We start from the raw sequence: 9,730 nt of genomic DNA, 5'->3' as shown, positions 1-9,730 counted from the left end.
GTGAAATAACCATGAAAAAGCCAAACATGAACTTGGTTGAAGAAACCATTGTACTTTGCGCTCAGTGTACCTCTATTCCCTGGTGGCCTTATGCATTCGACCTTAACTGCCGCCAGACTGTCTACGTATCAGTTCACTTTTGAGTTGATTGTCGGTTTAGTGTAGGCTAGCTCTGCTGCTATCCTCACTGCGAAACCCTCTGCTTGAAATATGCTGCTCTGGTCAGGTAACCTTAGTGCCCGGCTAATGCTCAGTTCGCCGCAGTATGTATATCCCGGCATGCGCTCCCGTCACCATTTTAGAGCCGTTCGTGAAAATGTTTAGGGATCTATGGCTAGGTCTCGTTCCCTTGCACCATCCCTCCTCCTTAATTGTTTTGCTAAATCTTCATTCCCGTGTAGTCCATGCTGCTTGTGCTTCCCGCCCCAATTGAACTGTGCCCAAAGGTTCTGAAATTAGATTCGCTTATGGTCGTCAATCTATCAGGGGATTTAGCAGCACGTTTTTCCGCGAATAGGTCAATGGGCGGTAAAATGGTGATTTTTCCAAGAGCAGCCGTTGAAGTGGACCTTAGCGCTGCCGTAATGCACAGTACCGCGAGACGCCGAACTTTCTCCATTGACCCAATGTATGAGGACTTTTTTGCGGAATTCCAGCACACGAAAGCGCCATAGTGCAGTATAGGTGTGTTTTTTGCCGTGAAGCAATAACACATCAGGGCAGTTGACAGACCCCTACACGGTCCAAAATTTGGGTTTAATTTTTAAACCGCGCTGGGACTACTGCCTTTTTTAAACTTTTATAGTCTACTTTTTAAACCAGTCAATAGTTTTACGCAATTTTTAATATATTCTGGTTTAAATTTTAGCCCAAAAAGTTCGTGGTTTAAAAATCAAACCAAAATGTTTTAATTCTAGATTCTAGGTTTAAAATATAGAAACTTTGGTTTAAAATCTAAACCGAAATAGAATATGTTTGCACAGCGAATTGTGGTGTTGATTCAAACNAAGGCTGTCCGGGTTCAATCCCAACCAGACGGAGCATGAAATTTAAGATTGTTTTTTTTTTTATTCTTAATTATGAAAATGTTTGGGTTTAACATTTAAACCGAATTGTTTAAATCCTAAACCCAACATATGTGCTCTCTTTTTTTAAACTTGAAAGGTTTGTATTTGAAACTGAATTTAGTTTGGTCATATATGTAGCCCAAAAAGTTTAAAATTAAAACCGAAATTTTTAACCGTGTAGCATTATTTTGCATGCAGATAAGGCGTGACTGGCCTTCCTCACTCTTTCCGCAATATTGCGCCGACAAAGAAGCTTGCTATCCAAGACTACTCGCAAATACTTTGTGTGGTCTTTAATAGCCCCGGAGGTCTCCACACTAGGACCTTATATCTTCCTGTGAAGAGGATAAGGTCTATTTTGCCTACGTTAGCCCCTAGCCCCGCTCAAGATGCCCATTGGCCAATGACTTTCAGGGAGCTGTTCATTATATTACTGATAGCCTCCATCTTACTCCTACGGATATTTTGTCTGCATACGTCACTAGTTTCCCCTCGAATTTCGATTTATTCTAATAGCTTCCTTTAAAAGGCAACTAACAAATAACGAAAAGCCCTGAAAAATTCTGAAAAACTAGGACAAAGTAAAAATTTTGATGTACCGTTGGGTCTGAAAGATCCCCAAAAATCCAGAAAGGCCACGAAAAAATACCAAAAGGCTCCGAAAAAGCCCAAAAAGCCCAAAAATATTTTCAAAAAGTCAAATAAGAAAAACCCGAATAGTAAATTAAAAAGAATGTACTAAAAATCTGGAAAAAGTCTGTTTTTTTTTTTTAGTCTTATTTCCTTCCATTAAGTACTATTTCCTTTAAAGCTTGCATTCGATATCCATTTTGGTAGTTCTTAAATTTATTTCTTCAATTAGTGACCACAAAAAACCGAGCTTAATTGAAATTTCTAACTCGTAGACAACACACAAGTGTACAGACAAACAAATTGTTGCACATCTATTCGAACTTTTTTCTCTTTTAGTTTGCAAAGGGGCAATTAAATGCTCGATTTCGCTGCTGAACAACTTAAACTTTGTTCAAACGTGTTAAACACCGTAATTTTTAGCGGTAACAGCTGTACAAACCACATATGAATTGGTTCGTATGTAGATATGTATGTAAGTAACTATTCATGTATGTACATACGAATATCCAGAGTATGGCGTTGTATTCGATAACCCAGCAATATTTACAAAACTTTTCAACTCTCGCACTCAGGCATTTTATTCACTTAACTGCAGTTATTTTTGGGTTAGTTGTGCTTTAATTTCACTCGCACACAAGCGTACTTACATACACACATACATACATAGATAGATGTATGTAAGTTCGTGCAAGTAAATAAACAGCGCTTTTATTGTATCCTTGTCGCAGCTAGTTGGCCACTTACAGCTTCATTTTGTTGCAACTTTCCGCACAATTGCAATAGTTTTGGTAAATAAACAATTTCAAATAGCCAAAAAGTAGAGGGAAAATCGCCGGCGCAGACTAGCGCGAAAACTTGCAGCAAAGTGGCAAAGAGAAACAATTGTACAAGTCGAACCACAACTGAAATCGCTGCACTTTAAACGATGCACAAACAAAAAAAAAAAGAAAAACCAAAAAAAATAAACTCTCGATGCTTTCTTCGCTTTCGCTTTCGCTTCTTCTCCCACTTGCCGCTTTCGTATCACTGCTACCATTTCCGCCATATTGCTTGCTGATGAGTTCGCTGACGACTTGACTGGCTGCAATTGAGCTTAGCCTCCTCTAACAATAACAACAACAACAACAACAACAACAACAACAACAGCTTTCAACAACTGAAGCGTGTGTTGATAATAAAAGAAATTGAATATTTATGCTGATGAACAAGAAGTCCCCGCCATTATTATTACTCCCCCATTTGTAGCAAGGAAAACTTATTCTTGCGACTGGTCAATACTTTGAAGAAATCTAAAACTATTTGAGATTTGCGCGGGCACCACATTTTTCAGTTAAGCTTCCGGTTTAAAGTAAGGGTGTCGTTTTTCTTCTTTGTAGTCTTTAAATGTTGAATGTTTTTTTTTTTCTTTTTCCATAGAATTTTTCAACCCATTCGTACGCTTTTTCCACCCAACACTTCAGTTTCTTTTTATTTGGCGGTAATTCTAGCTATAAGCGGTTGCTGCTTTGAATAGTTTGCTTTAGAAATTGGGTTAAGCTATGTACGTATGCTTGTATATGCATGTGCATGTTTTCGATGTTTGTAATCAAAGTGGAAATTAATGTAATATCGTCGGTTGGAAAGGTCAACATAATAAATTTGAATCCTAAATTGACAATTACCAGAAATAAATGAACTGAGTAGGGGTATTCTTTTGAAATAAATTTAAGAAAAATCGATGTTTTTGGGCCTTTTCGCTTTTATATTTGACGATATATATATATATATATATTTTTTTTTTTTTGTACGGGCAACGAAAATGTTTCTTGTCGGAAATTATTGAAGTTTCTTGTAGCTGCTCGCTGAATGACATTTGAAGTGAACCCCGGTGAATATTTCTTATACATACGTACATACATATATGTACCTCGGTTATTTCCCTGTAAGCAATAAATTATGGTTTGGGTGAAAGCTAATTTTACATACAGTTACTGAAGCGTTTTAAACAAATTACATACAGCTTTCGAGCTAAGTTAAAGTGTGCCGTTACTTAAAAATGTGTTTAGCTTCCAGATAATGCGACCTCAATTATTCTCTTATACCTTCTTCTTGTTCTTCTTATTTGGCGCTGTAAATGCCTAAGCGATTTTGGCTGTATTCAATAAAGCACGCCAGTTTATTTTACTCTGCAAGGAATTGGTGTTTGAAACTGATTAAAAGGATTTAAGTAAGATTCTCTAGGGAGACTGTATATGATTGCGGGCAGCAAGGTTTAAATACCTAAAGCATCAAATCTGGGGAATGTATAAACACCAGGAACCGCAAATAACTGTTATGGGTGCAAATTTGTTTCAAATAAATCCACATGAAAGAGTGCTCGGAAAAAATTGATGTGACATATGAAAATGATCGTCTATTAGAGATCTATTCATTCGTGCAATAAACCTAAATTTTATAATTAGTTGAATACAAAAAAGTGGTGTAACTGGGTTAATGTAATTTAAAATTTTATTGATGATTAATAATAATAATAGATTTTTTTATTCGTTAATTTTTAATCATTCATCAGATTAACATTTGGCCAACAATACTCGTATAAGACAGTCCCAAATTTTCACAAAAGTGAAAAATGATTTTCTTCAAAACTTTTGAATGACGTCTGGACTGAACTTACTAATTCGGAATTTCTACTATTACTTATAGAGGAGGCTATTCATAAAGTCTGGGTAACAAAATGATTTTTTTTTATTATAAGTTTCATAAAGAGTAGGAGACTTTTTTTGAACATAAATGTGAATCTTGAACTTCATTTTCCAAAAAAATGATGTTAAAATTTTAATCAATATCGGATGTACGGTAATTTTCCATAAAGAGATTAGTTCATGAAAATTATTCCAAACAAAAAACTTAAAAATACAATCATAACTAAATTTAACTAATTTATATATTAGAGGATTTGAAGTTTATCCCACTGTAAGTATGAAATCAGTAGCTATGTGTTTCCATGATACAAAAAAAGCAGTGGTTCCATTTTCTTTTTTTTTTGTTTGTTTGGTTGGCATAGAGACACTAAAGATTTTTAAAATATGTTCACTAAAATTTTACTAACCTAAATATAAAGTTTTCGCGAAGTGGTTATCGAATTTAATGTAAAATGTAAACATATTTAAGATAAGATATGAATTCTTTTTAAAAGGAAAATTTAATTTAATTCAACTGTTTTATATATAATCCTAAATTTATAATATAAAATATCCTCTACCAAGAAACTTAAATTTTTAATTAATTAAATTCGAATTTTTACAATTGAGCATTGTCAAAAATCTGCTTTTTAATCAAAAAGTTGTTTATTGAAACTACCTTCATTTTTGTATCATGTGTGTTTCTTCACTACCAGGGTGTCTTTGAACTAATTATATTGAATGATTGGTGCAGAATTAATGAATGCACACTAGGGTGGTCCAAAAATACATGTGAAAAAGTAAAGTCGAAATTTAAATAAGTAATCGGGTATTGTTAGTGGAAGCCTCCTGAAGAGAACCAGAGTTTTCCGATCGAAAAAATATTGATTTTCCAAAATTTTATACCATTTCTATGAAAAGTTGTTTTTCCCCCTTATAAAATACATTGGAAACTTTAAGCGCTTTGAGCGACCTGTAAATATTTTTTGTTTTCAAAATAAAAAATATCGGCATTAAAATTCCGACTTTACTTATTTTGGACCACCCTAATGCAAATACATAAAAGAATGCACAGGCATAAAAAATTGCAGCCGTACAAGTCAATAAGAAACAATTTATGTGATAGTTAATATGTATATGTAAAGTTTGAGAAACGCCGAAAGTTTTGAAATTTGAAACACTCTCAAAATTTTTATAAAATACATTTTCGAGCTCAAATTTTCCAATTCGTACCCTTATGGGAATCCCGCGAACTGTTTTTGTGCCTTTAACGATATATTTTTCTTGATATATATTATAAAGTGACGCGCCGGCAACTTCACACAAATGGAAGTATCGCTCAGCTCCTTTTTAATGTGGTGTGCATGTTTGTGTGCTATTTTTCTAATTGTAGCCAACAGCTGCCGTTTATCAAAGAGGGTATTTTCTCTTGATATGTATGTATATCTGTATGTGTAAATATACTAGCGCGTATTCGTTACAAATTACTGTATGTAGTATCTACCTCACTCCCACTTCAACACAGCAGCTGCCACTGACAACACATTGACAGCGAGATTTTTATCTTTCAATTAAGCGAATTTCCACAAATGCTATTGTCGCGAGCGTTGGGTGTAATTCCTGAAAAGATAGCAAGATTCGTACTCCTTGTTTATTGATTGTTTGAAAAAAGTTAAGAAATAAAATAAATGCCTATAAATTCAGTGAATACAAGTGTCAAGTTCATTCCGGTTCTCGCTTTGAAGTAGCTACATAGACATAAATATATGTAGGCTAAATATTCCATGGTACGACACCAAGACACACGCCACCAATCGGAGAAAAAGCTCCGTCAAACACTAACATATTGTGTAAGCGTAAATCCATTGTTATTATTAACTGTTCGTAATCGGTCATGCGTTAATAATATTATTAATCAATGATATTTACTTTCACTAAGTTTGCTCTTTTCTTTGACCGACCACTTGTGTATTCAAGTTGATAGCATTATCCAATTAAAACTGTAAAACAGAAGTTTTTAATTAAAATTAAAAAAAAATTAAAAATAAATAAAAATAAAAATATGTATGTATGTATCTTCACACTGCAATGTGTCTTGATCCAAGTTGTCTAGAACTCATAAGAAATAAGAGTTTCCTTGCAAGTTAGCCCAGAGAAAATAAAGAAATAAGTAAGAACAATTGCATTACGTGACCCAAGTTTAGCTTTCTTTTCACTTCTACTGAGTTAAACAATTTTTCTTTAACAAAACAAAAACGTACAACAACAATGCTATTTATTAAAAGGTAACAGTGAAAAAGTCGCAACAGACAAGTTGCTGACACGCACCCTGCCCCGGGCGCAATTTCATACTGTTGTTTTTGTTGTTAGTTAACCAAGTGCGACGGCAGCTTGGAGTGGTGAGATTAGTTAATTTTAAAGTTGGCTGGATTTCAAGTCGAATGTAATCTGCTATGGCGTTAATGTTGTTTTCAAACTTATGCATGCCGTTAGAAAGGTTGAAGTTCTTATGAATAAACAAGTAAACAAGATGTCTAAGCTCGGGCGAAAGGGAACCTTATATACCCGGCGCTCGTATTAACCCTAGTGCTACCAATCAGGTACCCGGGTAACTTTTGAGGCGTATTTTAAATAAATTGTTTCCTATGAAAATTTTTTAATACATCTCCTTTCCTTTCGATCTCCTTTCGAATAATGCATTAAAAAATGTTGTTTAATTTTTTTAGCCAATCAAATTTTGTATTTCAAAAAAAAAAACACATGTATAGTCCACAGAAGTACCCAGGTACCTGTTTATAAAAATTATATTGTTCGTGCATTATGCCATAAAAATATTATTATTCGAAAAAGGAGTAAACAACTATCGATAAATAAGTTATAATAAATAACTAGTGCGCACGCACGGCGTTAAAACGCTCAAGATAGAATATCAAAAACCTTCAAACTATGCATTCCAAATGTTAGTAAGGTACAATCAATTCCAGTGTCATATTACTTTTCAGGTTGTACAATTTATTTTCGAGTAACTTCTGCAAGGTTTAATTTGAGTTCGAAGCGAATTTGCTTTAAATTCACTCGGAAGTGAATTGCGAAACCTACCTTTTCAAACTCATTTCGATGGATATCCATCCTTTAAAAATTCAATTAACATATTAAATAATTTGAATGCAGCTTATAAAATACGTGGCAACCCTCTCAAATATATTTCAGAAATAAAGTCTTTTCAACCCCTATACGATTGGGACACATATTTTAATAATTAATTTGACCTTGTAAATAATTTGAATATTGGAACAGGTGGCAACCCTCTTAAAGCACCCAAAAAATATTTATAGTGTTCAAGCTGAAGATTCCTCAACACATTTTAAAACACATATCTGAATTAGGTAATTGCCCTAATTAAAGCTGAAATATACTTCAGAAATAAAGCCTTTTCATAATCATTTCGATGATACCCATCTTTTAATAATTGATCCAACTTCTTAAATAATTTGAATGTCACTTTATAATCACGTGGCATTCTAAATGTTCAAACTCAAGTTTTTTTTTAACACCCTTTCGCTTCATATTTCAAATAACTTGCGCAAAAGTTAATTAAATTCGAATTTTTAACCAGGTGGCACCCCTCTTCAAAACTAGTTTCGCGCTAAGATATTCTTAAATATTTTTCGTCTACCATTGCAATACATATTTCAATTAACTGATAAATTAAGTTGAATTTTATTTTTTTTTTAAATGTGGCAACCCCGCTAAATATAGTTCAGAAGTAGAGATTTTCAAACCCATTCGATTGATACGCATATTTTAATAATTCATTCATTTAACTTATTTAATAATTTGAAATAAATTTTTCGACATGGCGGTTATTATGGGATTGCTTATTAAATAAATAAAATTCAATTGTTCTACAGGCGGACTCTGTTCGAGAAAATAAAACCAGTTTGCACATCTACAGGCCAAGCGCTTTAATTTGACACCACATTTTTGAAAATCGAGCAAACGGTGCACCTCTCTTTTATCCTGAACAAAAAATCCCTTCGCTCATTATATGTATATATGTATAGATTTATATTTTGAATTGTTGTAATTTCAATGAATGTAATAATAACACTCGCACTTTTTAATTTCATCGTTACAACTTTTACATTCAGTTAGAAAAAATAACAAATGAAGGGCTTAGAATCATAAGGGTCTAAGTGATATTTTTTGAAAATACAAGTTATACCCATATTTTTTTAGTTAAATATAGTGTTTAATTGGTGACAAAGAGATCCAAGTCATTTCGGACATTGTAGTGCCTGCATTAATTTAGGCAAGAATAATTTCAAATGCATTTACCCGAATTTACAATAAGTAATCAACTTTAACCTTAATTAGCTATAGTGAGAAATGTATATAAATTCGCTTCAAAGAAGCTCTATGTAAATATGTAGAATGTTCCAAAGGTATAACAGAATACAGGGATGCAGATGAATGAAAAAATTGTGTAGAATTAAAAAAAAAATAAAAAATTGTTTGGATAACAGCGACGAATACATACAGTGGCGGTCAAAAATTGGTGAATTGTGTTTTGTTTTTAATATCTACAATGTTTTTCAAGCTCAATTTTTTTGATATCTTTTTAACAAAAACTATGAAATCTTATTAGGCCAACAATAACAAAAAAAGAAATTTTTTTTATATTTCTTTAAATTAATTTTTTTTTTAACTCCATTTTATGAGACTTTGTAATATTTTGTATAAAAACATACTGAACAAATTATAACAACTGTTTTAGAGACACAAAGTTATTATTGCCCTTAATAAGTATATATGTAAGTAAATGAATTATTTTTAAACATGCTTCATAATTCACATCGCTAATCATTTCTTCTGCCCACAAAAAATGTGCACATTTTTATTAATTGTGATTTCATCATTGCTCTCTTTTAGCTGATATTTTTGGCATATCACAATTTCTTCATTTGTTTTTCCTCCTCACCATGTCTTCTGCTGACAACAACCAAAGCACGGCAGCTGATGCTCTTGCATTCCCGCCGCTTGACCGATAACCGGTTCTATGGTGTAATGGTTAGCACTCTGGACTTTGAATCCAGCGATCCGAGTTCAAATCTCGGTAGAACCTTAACATTCGCATGCGAGAATGTTTAACTATTAAAAGGTTTTTTTTTTTTTTAATTTGTCTAGTTTATTTCTTTAGTATGTTTGCAAACACTGAGATAGAAAAAACATGAGTCATTCTTTGGCTATTCCCCTTCCGATTATTTAATGATCATTATTTTTTATGAAAGTGTATAGTATAACAAAGTGTTAGTATAACAAAGAGTAAATTTTAAGTACCTAGGAGTTACCCTTGATTTTTGGCGATTT

The 9,730-nt window shown here is 33.1% G+C and overlaps 1 non-coding gene across 1 annotated transcript; it reads left to right on the top strand.

The window, feature by feature from the left end:
• The first annotated feature begins 9,413 nt into the window (after positions 1 to 9,413).
• On the top strand, positions 9,414 to 9,485 carry TRNAQ-UUG (transfer RNA glutamine (anticodon UUG)). Its single transcript has one exon. It is a non-coding gene; the product is annotated as a tRNA-Gln (tRNA).
• The last annotated feature ends 245 nt before the right edge of the window (positions 9,486 to 9,730 follow it).

The sequence above is a fragment of the Rhagoletis zephyria genome, unplaced genomic scaffold (assembly GCF_001687245.7).
Source record: "Rhagoletis zephyria isolate East Lansing unplaced genomic scaffold, Rhagoletis_zephyria_1.1 Rzeph_scaffold_00239, whole genome shotgun sequence".
NCBI lineage: Eukaryota > Metazoa > Arthropoda > Insecta > Diptera > Tephritidae > Rhagoletis > Rhagoletis zephyria.
Note: the sequence above shows the minus strand (reverse complement) of the source record. Positions and strands in the feature narration are given on the sequence as shown.